General features: G+C 44.7%; 1 protein-coding gene across 2 annotated transcripts in view; it reads right to left on the minus strand.

Annotated features, from left to right (window-relative positions):
* Window positions 1–13,240, minus strand: part of STK32C (serine/threonine kinase 32C) — a 191,633-nt gene that overhangs the window by 105,508 nt on the left and 72,885 nt on the right. The window contains exon 2 of one of the 2 annotated variants that reach the window (XM_077350171.1): window positions 11,800–11,881. The exons of the other annotated variant lie outside the window; for it this stretch is intronic. The gene's annotated coding sequence lies outside the window, so the exon portion shown is untranslated. The remainder of the gene's footprint in view (window positions 1–11,799; window positions 11,882–13,240) is intronic. 2 annotated transcript variants of the gene reach the window in all.

Consider the following 13,240-nt stretch of genomic DNA (forward strand, 5'->3'; position numbering starts at 1 on the left):
TGTACTACCTTCTTCCGGGTGTATACGATATTCTGCTGGACTGCTTAGTTCTGAATGGGTTCTCTTCGACTGCTTTTCTTTATGTTGTCCCCTGCATAATAAAAGAGCATTATTTAAATGCCCTTCTATTAAATGCCTCCTTCTATTTCTGAAAATATGGTACCAAGTTTGGCCCATGTGTATACAGGCTTAAGGGTCCCAGAAGAAATACAGACTGTTTCAGGTGCACTTAAAAAGGATTGTACCCATATACAGAAAGTAGTTTGTGCAAAAAGCAGATCTTAAGAGTTAAAAAAGATAAATCCCCTTTGATGAAATGCCTTGGCTTTGTGCCTGGAAAACAGTAGGGCATGAAACAAAGTATTTTAATGCATGTTCCACAGCTGTATCTGGAACCACATTTCTGATTGTTATCAACAACATCAGTGGCATTTTTTAGATTGCTCCTGTTGCCTTACATTTCCAGTTTTCATCTGCAGCTTCTGGTGGACCTGGCTAGAGATGCTGTGGATTCCTCAGCAAGCTGGTTCATAAGTCCAAATCACCTTGCTTGACACTCACAATCAGGCTGATGAAGGATATGTATAGATGGCACGGCACAACCTGAACAGCTGCTGAACAAGTTTATAGGGGTCTACTGGTCAGTTCTGATCCACCTTGGACCCCAGCAAAATAGTGAAATTGCAGAAAGGTCAGAGAAAGAGTTGATTTCTCCCCACCACCTGGCTAGTATTTGGATGGGAGACCTCCAAAGAACATCAGGGACATGACACGGAGGCAGGCAATGGCAAACCACCCCAAAACATCTCTTGCAGCTGCCAGACAATCCTAGGATCTCCTGGCTGTACTACACAAATGCCATATGATGATAGATGACAGACAGACAGATAGCTAGATCCTGAGACTACATACTAACAGACTACAAACAGTCAAACAGCTCATTCATTAATTGGTTACTGGATCATCATTCGTACAGAGCCCAACTGGAAAGTATTCAAAAATCCTAGTCCAGGCAGGGATTTGTGCAGGCAGTAGGAGTATATTAAGGTGTGAGGTTCATGTGCATTCTTTACTCAGCTAGGAGCTTAAATGCATGGTTCAGGGATTAAACAGTACCCATAGGGTTTATTCAGCCACAGTTCTGGAAAGTTTCCCCTTCAGGAACTTTATTCTGTAATAAAACATATCAGCTAGATTCGAGTCAAGTAGCACCTTTGAGACCAATAAGATTTTCAGGGGATGAGTCAAATCTCCCTTCATCAGACATCTGCCGTTTCCGCCCACAACACAATTTCCTTTGCCTGCAAACACCATCTGCTCTTGGGCCACCAGAGGGCTTTGGAGGGGGTTATTTAAAAAGAGTAATTGACGTATTTCTATAGCATTCATGTAATTGACATGTCATTTAGTTTAAAACTGGGATTGATATGCCACTGTAGTTTAACTCTCTAGCAATGCCAATTGCCTGTTTGTGGGGTGGTTTGAGGTGAAAGACTAGCCATTGGGGAACTGGGAGGGGGAAAATGTGGGTGACAGTACCATGAATCCTGCATTTGTATTTCGGAAGGAATTTTTTAAAGTTACAATGTGAAAATGTGCTTTCTTGTGACTTACTTGAGGCTACTCTGATGTTTATACAAGGAGGGACTCTGTAAACAGGCCTACCAAGTGCATTTCAGAATCTTTGCGGGCATTCCCCTTCAGAGCCAGATGAGGCCAACAATCCTGCATTTGCATGAAGCTTGTTTCGAGCCCAGGAGTGGGGAAGAATCCACTGCCTTGGTCTCTCCCCATGGAATAATGTTTCAGACCTGCTTGCATCCATCATCCCTAGTCTGCAAAGGAGCCAGGGAGTTTGCCAGCCACTGTATTCCTTATGTTTCATTCCACCAAACAGATCACACACTGGAACAAAGCGATAAAATAGTGTCGTTCTTGACCACAAATGCAAGCCTCAGGTTTGTTTTAAAAATTGTCAGTCAATGACATTTTTTTATTTTGTCCTTCTTCCAAGGAACTCATGGTGCATAATGTTTTATCCTCACAATCCTGTGAGGTTAGGCCAGGTGGGAAAGAGCGACTGGCCCAGGGATACCCATAGCAAGCTTCATAGAAGACTGGGGAGCCGGGTCTGACAAATAAAAGCTCCATCAACAATCTACAGCAGGGGTGGTCAAACTGTGGCTTCTCCAGATGTTCATGCTGGCAGGGGCTCATGGTAACTGTAGTCCATGGGCAACTGGAGAGCCACAGTTAGGCCACCCCTTTTCTACAGCATGGCTACAGGAAACCCTCTGGCTTGGGATGCTTGAAGGAGTGAGGAACTGCCTGCAAACATGATCCTGCTTTTCAAAGACAATCTCCAAACACTCCAATGAAGAGAGCAAACATAAAAATATGAATGCTGTCTTACACTGTGATTATCTGGCTGCTGAACCTCTGCAACTGGCTGCTTTACCTGCCAGATACCCTCCGGGCAAAGAAAGATTCTTCCCAACACCAGCTGCCAGGAATGGCTTCGAAGAATCTCTACATACATGTTATCTTCTCTACCTGTGAGGCAGACCCCAACCTGAAAACAATGTCTTTTGAGGGCTGTTTAACAGATGGCATTTCCTAACTCCAACAAAACAATCTAATCTGTGGGCCATAAGCAAGAATGCATATGTGACAGGGAATGTATATAATGCATTATAATGTCACAGCATTGCTCCATCTTCTCCTGTCTTTGCTCCAAATGTCTGTGAACCTTCAGCATTTCAGAGAAAGAGGTGGACCCTTCTGCCCTGTGACCAGAGAGTCCTTTAACTAGAGAACCTGTGATCTGAACTGGAATCATGTGCATGAAAATAATATGCTTCACCACTAAGGTATTCCCCCTCCTCCCACTCCTGGGTGTAAACTGCGCGGAGCTTTTATTACAATCCCAGGTTGATTCAGTCCCTCTACACAGAATGCGATTTCCGTTTTGATTTGGGGCGATTAAAATTTTCCTTCTGCAGCAAGAAGGATTGATCCGGAGTGACCCTATCTTTATTGTGCGATATCTTAGAGTGCTTTTAACCCTCAATATTTTTAAAATCCGGATTGGGAAAGCAAGCTCCGTGGCAGAGAACCTCTGATAGGCCACACCTGGTCATGTGACAAGCTTGCCTTAAAGGAGAAGCCCCTAATTTCTCTCAACTTCTGTCGGTCCTGGATTTTTTCTCCCTTCTCTGCCTTTTCAATCCTCTCCCCCCTCTCCAAGAAAATAAAGAGGCTCCCTGCTTGGTTCCTCTCCCCCCCCTTCAAGAAAAGAAAGAAAGAGGCTTGGCTCCCCCCCCCTTCTGAACTACCCTAACCACATGCAGAACACTTTCCTGTTTCAATGGGGAGGGGGGCAAGAGGAAGATCCGAGTTCAAAACAATCTGGATTCAACAGGGTTGACACTGGAAAAAACAAAGTAAGTGCAGACTCTGCCCTGGACGAAACAGCCACATGTGGGCATATCTGTAAAAAGCATTTCCCTACACCAAAGTGATAACTACAATGAAAAAATAGCGTATGTGTGGCAGCCTTTATTCTGTGATTTTGGAAGTCCGATGGCCTTTTGTCAGTCGTCACAGGAGCTGTTTTTGTGCTTCATTCTGCACGCTGCCTTTAAGCTAATTTGTTGTCTTCCTGCCAAGGGCTTTTTGTGTTATTTGGGATTCCCTGCATTCTTGGTGCCTGTGGGCTACACTGTTCTGCCAGATAGTCTTTGCCCTCCTGCGTGGCCCTAATGGCTTTTCTAATCACCTGCTGTATTGCAACTGGGAAGGGTATCAAACAAAAGCATCTTGCAGGTTTCCAAATTTCTTCCATATTTATTGTTCCAGATCGGTTTGGGGTTTTTTTGGTCTAAAGGCAACAGCAGGAGAAATACCTTGGATGGTATGTCAAAACGAGAGAGAGAGAGAGAGAAATTAGCTCAGAATAGGAAACTAAATACATTCTTATTTTTATTTATATATTTATATACTACACTCCCTTGTGGGTCAGGGCAGTTTACACTGAAAATTTTCATGGTACAGTTCAAGGAACTTTGACATTGGGAACATATAGTATTTCAAACCGTAGTATTTGTAACAATAAAATATTTAACACTTGGAATTAGAACATTTCAACGCAGGGGTTGTACATTGTTTGCTGCACTGCAATTTGAATTTTTTTTATCTGCGAGATATCATTGGGAACTGGAGGGGCCTCTGGACATTCTGTGAATTAGTATGTATTTTACCAGCCACAAATCTTAATTTCCACTGGAACAGAAATGTGTTTTACATCTTTTCATTGTTTTATTTATGCAGTCACTTTTAAGCCCATTTTCCTGCTCGTTTGGTATCCAAAGAGGCTTACAAGAATGCCATAATACAGCTTGGTGTAGTGGTTAGGAGTGCGACTTCTAATCCGGCAAGCAGGGTTTGATTCCCCGCTCCCCTACATGCAGCCAGCTGGGCTTGGGCTTACCACAGCACTGAAAAAGCTGTTCTGACCGAGGAGTAGTATCAGGGCTCTCTCAGCCTCACCTGCCTCACAGGGTGTCTGTGGTGGGGAGAGGAAGGAAAGGTGATTGCAAGTCGCTTTGAGACTCCTTCGGGTAGAGAAAAAGTGGCATATAAGAACCAACTCTCCTTCGTTAAATAAAGATACAAATGAACCCGTAGGACAAGCACCCTTGACAGATCTCAGCTCTACTGGACTGTCTCAGTCAATGGCCACAATTGTGATTCTTGACCTAAGCCCTTTGGCTCCTGCCCTTCTTCCATGCCCACCGTTATGATGTACAGGAGCTCAGGAGACCAGGAGCTCAGGCTGGATGTTACACAACTGGCTGACGTGTTCACATAATTCCCTTCCCTCGCCAACAGAGCAGTTTGCCTTTGCAACTTTCTCTTCCTACCTGATGGGTCTGGTTAGACCAGAGAGCCTTTCTCATATCTGTCTCTTCCATGTTTGCAAAGTGGGTGGATTTCTAGGTAAGCACAAGGGAAATGATCAGATTTGCTCAGAGAGGCTTGTTTTAACGGTACAATAAAATATAGCTTCCTATTAAGATTCCTTCCCCCTGACTTGAGGTCAGCCAGGAAAATTATATTACAACAACAGCACCACAGCCAAGGAATTCACACTTCCCATAGATAAAGTGAGTGCTAAATATGAAATTAAACTGAGCCAGAAAATTCATGTGTTTGTATTGCCACTAAACATATCTATCAACTTTTACACATTCTTCTTCATTTTGCTGGCTCTCCTGTGTTTGCCTGGCATTCGCATCAGCAGCCTCTTCTTGGTAGATGCTATGCTTCAATATGCACATAGTTAAAACCCGCACTCAGGTTTCTCTCTGATATCCACCTCTGCCACAAAACCACCTGTCACTTCTCAAGCTGCATTCCCATTAATGAATTCGATTCCGGGGCCAAAATACACCTTCAGAAATATTTATGTGCTATTGCCATGGTTGCTTTGCCACTTCAAGAGCACAGCATGGGGAGGAGGCATTAAGTGGAGGACATAGCTTGCACATGTGCTCTCACAATTTCTGGATGGCAGCAGCACAAGCAGGGAAATAACACAGCTTCCCTCCCTGTTCATGTCGCCCCTCTGCAAAGAATTTGAACATGTGAAGTTAGTTGCCTTACATGGAATCTGACCACAAGTTCAATACTGTCTGCTCTGACTGGCAGCAGCTCTCTGGGGTCTCAGGCCGAGGTCTTCCACATCACCTACTAACTGAAGTTTAATTGGAGATGCTGGGGATTGAACCTGGGACCTTCGGCATGCAAAACAGAAGCTATAACCCCACTCTACTGTTTATTGACCTTTACTGTCCCAGACAATTTGGTGCCTGAAGCACTGAAGCCTGCCAAGGAATCAATGACATCTAAAATACAGGTCTCCTCTTTCCTAGAGAAAGGATTCCCTGCAAATATACATTATATATATAAACAGGGGGCAGAAAATTTAAATTAGGCAATGGTCCTCCTCTTTAGATAATCCCCTCTATCCCTCTGTTGCCACCCAAATCCAGCTGAAGTGACAGTGACAGTAAGGCTAATTTAAAGCACACACCCACTTCCATATGCACAGGGCAGGGGGAGAGGGAATTTGTTTTAGCTCTTTTAAAACTTGGAGGAAAAACAATGTGAAGACAATTCCAGAATGACAGATGCAGTTTAAATAGCACAAAGTACATTCAAAGGGGGTGGGTAATCACTATTGTAGCAAAGCTGGACTTACAACTAAGGATCAAAGCACAGGTGATGCTGGAAGATCCATGAAGGTTTGGTATGGTTTTGATTGCAAAATAACAGGTGAAGGTGGAATTCATAATGGGCAAGAGAAGTTTAATGCTACTCCCATTATGTCTAAGAGGTCTCATTTGAGGGAACATATATGCTGTTCCAGGAGACCATTTCAGGTATGGAAAAACAGAACTACAAATAGAAGCTAATTGCCCTGTCCTGTTACCCCAAACATGAAGATAAGCACTTTTGTTATATTATATTATATTATATTGTATTGTATTGTATTGTATTGTATTGTATTATATTATAATCTTTAAACCGCCCGTGGCGCCACGGGCGCCACGGACTATATAATTCGTTAGGGGGGTAGAGGTGGGATTAGTCCGTGATGAGGAAGGGTCCGGATTGGACCCTTCCTCACGACAGACAATCGGAGGGACCAATCGGCAGGCGCGAAGCGGCTGCCGATTGGCCCCTCCGATTCCCAGCTCCAGGAACTGCGAGCCGCGCACAGCGCGGCTCGCAGTTCCTCCCGGCCTGACGCGGCGAGAGGCGCGAAGCGCCTCTCGCCGCGTCAGGCCACCGACCCATGGAGCCCCCGGCAGTCTGCCTGGCGGGCTGAAGCGGCGAGAGGCGCAAAGCGCCTCTCGCCGCGTCAGGCAGCTGCCCGAGGGAGGCCCCGGCAGTCGCGCGAAGCGCGGCTGCCGGGGGTTCCCTGCCTGGCGGGCTGACGCGGCGAGAGGCGCTTTGCGCCTCTTGCCGCGTCAGCCCGCCGCCAACGAAACAATCTCGCCGCCGCCGACCAGCCCGCCGCCGACCAGCCCGCCGCCGACCAGCCCGCCCCCGCCGCCGCAGACGACTAAGGTCAGGACCTCGCGCCCGCTGCATTCCCCTGCAGCGGGCTTGATTACTAGTATTATATTATATATAATATAATATAATATAATATAATATAATATAATATAATATAATATAATATAATATAATATTATATTATATTATATTATATTATATTATATTATATTATATTATATTATATTATATTATACTAGATTTCAAGCCCATTTTAAATTGAAATAAAATGGGCGCTAGATGGGCTGGGGGGGGAGAGCCCGTCCCCGGCAGAAGCTGGAGGGAAAAGGGGGGTGGGGTAAGGAGGCTTCTGTCGGGGCGGAGATCTCCCTCGCGGGTGCGAGGGAGAGCTCAGCCCCGGCAGAAGCCGGAGGGAAAAGGGGGGCTGGGAAAGGAGGCTTCTGTCGGGGCGGAGATCTCCCTCGCGGGTGCGAGGGAGAGCTCAGCCCCGGCAGAAGCCGGAGGGAAAAGGGGGGCTGGGAAAGGAGGCTTCTGTCGGGGCGGAGATCTCCCTCGCGGGTGCGAGGGAGAGCTCAGCCCCGGCAGAAGCCGGAGGGAAAAGGGGGGCTGGGAAAGGAGGATCCCGCCCCCCCACCCTTCCCAAAGGCTCCCACGGCGTCCTGTCGGCCCCGGGAGCGGGCTCGCCGGGCGAGGCCGCTGCCGGGGCCGACAGAAGGCTGGCTCCCACCACCCCGACCCTCCCCCAGCGGCGAACGGCGTTCCCTCGGCCTCCGGAGCGCCCTCGCTACCGCGAGGGCGCTCCAAAGGCCGAGCAAAGGCCGGCTCCCACCACCCCGACCCTCCCCCAGCGGCGAACGGCGTTCCCTCGGCCTCCGGAGCACCCTCGCTACCGCGAGGGCGCTCCAGAGGCCGAGCGAAGGCCGGCTCCCACCACCCCCACCCTCCCCCAGCGGCGAACGGCGTTCCCTCGGCCTCCGGAGCGCCCTCGCTACCGCGAGGGCGCTCCGGAGGCCAAGCGAAGGCCGGCTCCCACCACCCCCACCCTCCCCCAGCGGCGAACGGCCCCCGAAGCGCTCACCTGTCGCTGTGCGTGTGAAGCAGGGAATGGGGAGCCGCGCTTCGCGGCTCCTGATTGGCCCCTCCGAGTTTTTATCCCGGACCGGTCCCGCCCTAACTCCTCCCCACTACCCCTTACTCCTTTATACAGTCCGTGGCGCCCGTGGCGCCACGGGCTGTGTACAGATTATATTATATTATATTATATTATATTATATTATATTATATTATATTATATTATATTATATTATATTATATTATATTATATTATATTATATTATATTATATTATATTATATTATATTATATTATATTATATTATATTATATTATATTATATTATAAACCACCCCTCTCCACAAGTGGAATTGGGGCAGTTTACAAGATAAATTAAAACATTCTTAGTCAGATTTTTAAAAACCTCCTAAAATTAAAATTCCCCACCCCAGCTCTCTTCAGTCAGGCCTGCAGGTTGGTTATCAGTCGGGAACATATACCCAGCCAAGAAAAGGAGAGGGGGAACCTGGAGAGGAGAGGTGAGAGGTCCACATGATGTTGCCCTCAACCATAGGCCTGGAGAAGGGTGCCGTCTTACAGGCCCTGCAGAATTGAGGCTTAAATAGAAAGTGCAGTTGTGATTTGTTCATTGACAGGTTAGTCTTGTTTAGTCTCACCTAGAGATTTGAAGGCTGTAGGGAGGGGAGAAAATTGGAGGAAGGACTTTCCCCCTCATTTTTTTCCAAGGCATTCCCCCCATCTTTCCAATGTAAAAACTGGAAGTTTGCGGAAGTACTGAAAAAACTTCCAATTAAATATTTTCTTTTTTTTTTTGATCAAGTGGAATTATTTTAAAGATACAATGGGTGTGCTGTAGAAATAGACAACAATGACAGATTTCTCACACAAACTACTGTGACAAATATACCCACAGGTGGGGGAGCAAGTAGTTTCTTATTCTACTTTGCTGCTGTTGTTTTGCTATCAAATCACAGCTGACATAGTGACCCTGTAAGGTTTTTAAAGCAAGAGATGTTCAGAGGTGATTTGCCACTGCCTGCCAACCCTGGTATTCCTTGGGGGTCACCAACCCAAATACTAGACTGAGCTGACCCTACTTAGCTGCTGAGATCTGCCAAGATCAGACTAGCCTGGGCTACACAACAAGAGTGTTTGAGGTTGTCACTGGTCAAACAGCCTCCTTGTTAGATTAATGCATTAGTGGAAGAAAGCCTGAAAAAAATCAAGATTTACAGTGACTATCCCAAGAAATTCTGCACAGGTAGGAGCAGAGAAGGGATCAAAGAAAAAGACCAGAGCATTCCACTTAGGGGGGACAGAAGATGGGATCAGGCAAACTGAGTCCAAGGAAAGGGTGATTGGGCTTGGAGACCATACAGAAAAGATCACATTGTCTGAAGAAGAGCAGAAAGACCATCCTAGTGATTCACAGGTGAAGAGATGTCAAACTTAAGATTTGAAAAGGGTCACAGTAGAACCTGGGAGAACAGAGGGGTGGCTTAAATTCAGTTATGGGAACTCAAGCAGGGCCTCTGAAAAATATCACCAAGAAGTATTTGCTGCCTCTTCACTGTTGAAAAAGCAGCACAGTTATCACATGTAGGCATGTGATCTGTGTGTGATCTGTGCCAAATTCTTTTAGACATAATTGAAGATAGCAATCTCCATATCTGAGTTTGCAAAATTCCTTCACTTTGTGTCTATTTTGGTAGCTCTCAAAGTTTAAAACCCTGAGGACAACCATTTTGATTAAAATACTTTCACATACTCCCATGCTGTGCATTATTCCCTTGCCAATCTCCACCATGTGCTGGATGTGCTTTATTCACAGCAGAAGATGTGCATGCCCCAAGAAGGCCTCCATCCTCTAGCATCCTCAAAACAATACAGTGAGAACCAAATCAACCATAATTTTAAAACAAGTTTGTGAAGAAACGTGTGTTCCATCTGTACATGATCTACAACATCATGTCTCAGAGGGTGGCTGTTTCTAAAGGGCTACAACTTCAAAACAACCTTCCTTTAATTGGAAGGCACTTTGCACCAGAGATAGCAAGACATTTCCTCATTGGTAAATGACTGATAGCCAGATTACTTCGGACAAGAAGGGGTAAGAAAAAAACGTACATAGAAAAACACTATTATCACACCAGACCTCAGATATTCTACTGAAAACTGCTGTTAGTTGTAACTGTCTCTGGATACAGAGTGGTATGTCTCTTTGAACCAGTTCAATTTTGTATGTGAAGCACAGCCTCTAGTTTTGCACACTGCACCTGCTGAGGTACAATTTCAACTGATGGTCGTGAAATGTCAACCAATAATACTTTCTAAAAAATCTTCCACTGAAGAACCATTGCCCTCTAACCTGTCTAAGATGTCACTGCTGCCATAATAGAAGAGGGATATATTAGTGATGTTTGGATAGCAGTAGAAAAAGAGGTAAAATGAGGCCTAGGATGATGCAGAAAATGCTTAATAACAGAGTTGTAAAGAGCAAATGCCTAATGAACAGATTATTCATGCTTCTGAAGGAATCACCCACAATAATCTCTAACCATGTAGCGGTTTCATAGCCATTTGGGTTATCAGAATAGGTTTCTAAAACTGTCACTTCACTGGGACTTACTTATGAACAGATCTGTTTAGGATTCTGTATCAACAATTTCACAGCAGGCAACAACTAACTGGTTAATTTTTTAAAATAAGGCCATCCTATCATGGGAAGGAAGGATGGAAGAAAAAAAAGCTGTTTTGATTTTGATTACAGTTGACGTCATAAAAAGAGGGCTACTGCAGATTATTTCATCTCATGCTCTGAATTATACCTCAGAAATCTGACCTTTTCCAGACCACATACAGATTGGTTGTCTAATCCACCTGCTCCCACCCCCTCCAACTCCAAGTCTGGCAAATATGATGTTTCAAGACTTGCTATTTAATTGGTCAGCCTGCAGTTTGTCAGAAAGTATGCAATGTCATCCTGCACAATAAATCTTTTAATTTGGCTGTAGTTTTTTTTTCTGTGCATCAGTTTTTGAAATTTGAAATTAATAGGTCCTCAATGTGCCCTGCGCTTATAAATTCCAGTAACTGCTATCTCAAATCTGTCCTAGTTCTCTTAATTCTCTTCATAACAGAAACACATCTGCCATCTCAGCTTAATTTGACTACAAAACCTCAAGGGTAATATTCTTTAAATATAATCAGGTAGTTTAAATTGGGAGAGCTAGTCATTATTTCACTCTCCAACTGACTTTAACTGGACTTCACTGCAATCAACCAAGCAGGCAACAGAAAAAATCCTGATTTATTCATTGGCTTCATTTTCAGTTCATTTTGGAATTTAATATTTTTATTTGCCATATGAGCATGAGTAAACTTGTTTGAACTTTTAAAAAAATGTATTCATTTTCACTGGTTACACTGATAAAACATTCCTATGTGTTACTGTTCATCCTTCAATAAACTGGGGCAGAATTTTCGAGGACTGCTTTTGAGGCAATTCAGATTCTCGCTTTGTTGTCCAGCAGGTATTTGGAGGTGTAAATTATGTATGCATTTTCTTTCCTGGGATATTCACGCAAGAGGGAAAGGGGGACATTTTTAAGCAGAACTGTTTGTGGGGAGGGGGCAAATCTTACCTCACACCCAAGCTTACATCATAGTGATGGAATTCAGCATTTTCCTTCTATCCTGTTTGATTTCTGGAACACTGAAGTCCAGCTGAGAGAAAAAAAGAATGCTTAATAAGAGTTTTCACTGGTGCACTCTTTGTCCCACTTTATATTCATATGAATGGGAGGCTGCTAATGGTGGCCAGGGACCTCTAATGATGTCCTCTGGCTCGCTAGCTTGTGAATCCCTGCCTGCCTGCCTGCCAATAGGTCCAAGTTAAAGCCAACTCCATGCAATCCCAGATGACAAAATAACTAAGACAAAGACTCTCAAGGGCTGTTATAGTGGATCTGCACAAAAGTGAGGGGAGTGATTATTGCTGGGAATGCCTCTCACTGTAGCCCTCAGGACACAAAAAAAAATTGTTCCAAAAGGTCTCCCGATCTTCAGCATCAGCATTTGGGGATGGTGTTTCAGGTGGCTGGAGAAAATGAAGATCGTAATAATTGCTTCTGTGTACTCACTATGTTAATGGTAGAATCCAATCCAACTTAGAGGAGTAACAGTTTCAATAGTTTACATATAGGTCATAGTCCACACTAAATTTGCTGCTACTAGAAGGGGAGAAGCAAGTCCCACTGATTCCTCCTTCCCATTGGAGGCCCAGCTTGTCATTCCTCAGGGCCCCCTGTCCCCCAGGAGCATCATTTTGTAGAGATCAGTGGGCTGCAATGGAAGAGGGGGAGGCACAAGTTTCATTCCACTGACAAAAAGTTTAGCCTGGATCTACCCATTGATTCCTTTATTAAACAAAATAACTAGCCTGCCTCCATACTGCAAGAGACTGTTTCTCATTAGACAGAAAAGGCACATGGTGTATGTAAAAAGTATTCTAGAGATAGAAAACAAATCAAGGGTCAGCAATGACTTTAGCACTGTGAATTGCTTGTACAAGAACTATTAAATTCTGGCCACTGTCCAGCCTGTATCAGAGAGAAAAACAGTACCTCTTCCTCCTCTTCTGTTGCTGGATTGCGAGATCTGTGGCATGATGGTTTCTCTGTTTGCTAATGATAGTCTACAAGCCACACTGATTGTGTAACAAGCAGGAATGACAATGCAAAGTCACACACCACAGTGTACTCTGCCAGCAGGTAATCAGATATGTTCTGAGCATTTCCAGGAAACTATAGAAATTTCATCAAATTGACACTCTCTCTTATTTAGATTTTTTTCCAGTAGACAATAACCAGCCATTTTGAAACAAGGCCTCCATGCTTAAATAAATAATTTTCTTATTAAGTGAAATATTCGTTTTTGGGATTGTCTGCCCTTCACGAATCAGGCTACAAAAAATATCTTGGCTTCAACAAAAAGTAGGCTGTCAGCTATCCCATAGATTGAACACGGAGGGAATGAGGAATGGCTGAAGTGTCTTTTCTGTTCCCCACAGATGTTATTTTTAGC

The sequence above is a fragment of the Paroedura picta genome, chromosome 8, assembly GCF_049243985.1.
Source record: "Paroedura picta isolate Pp20150507F chromosome 8, Ppicta_v3.0, whole genome shotgun sequence".
NCBI classification, from domain to species: domain Eukaryota; kingdom Metazoa; phylum Chordata; class Lepidosauria; order Squamata; family Gekkonidae; genus Paroedura; species Paroedura picta.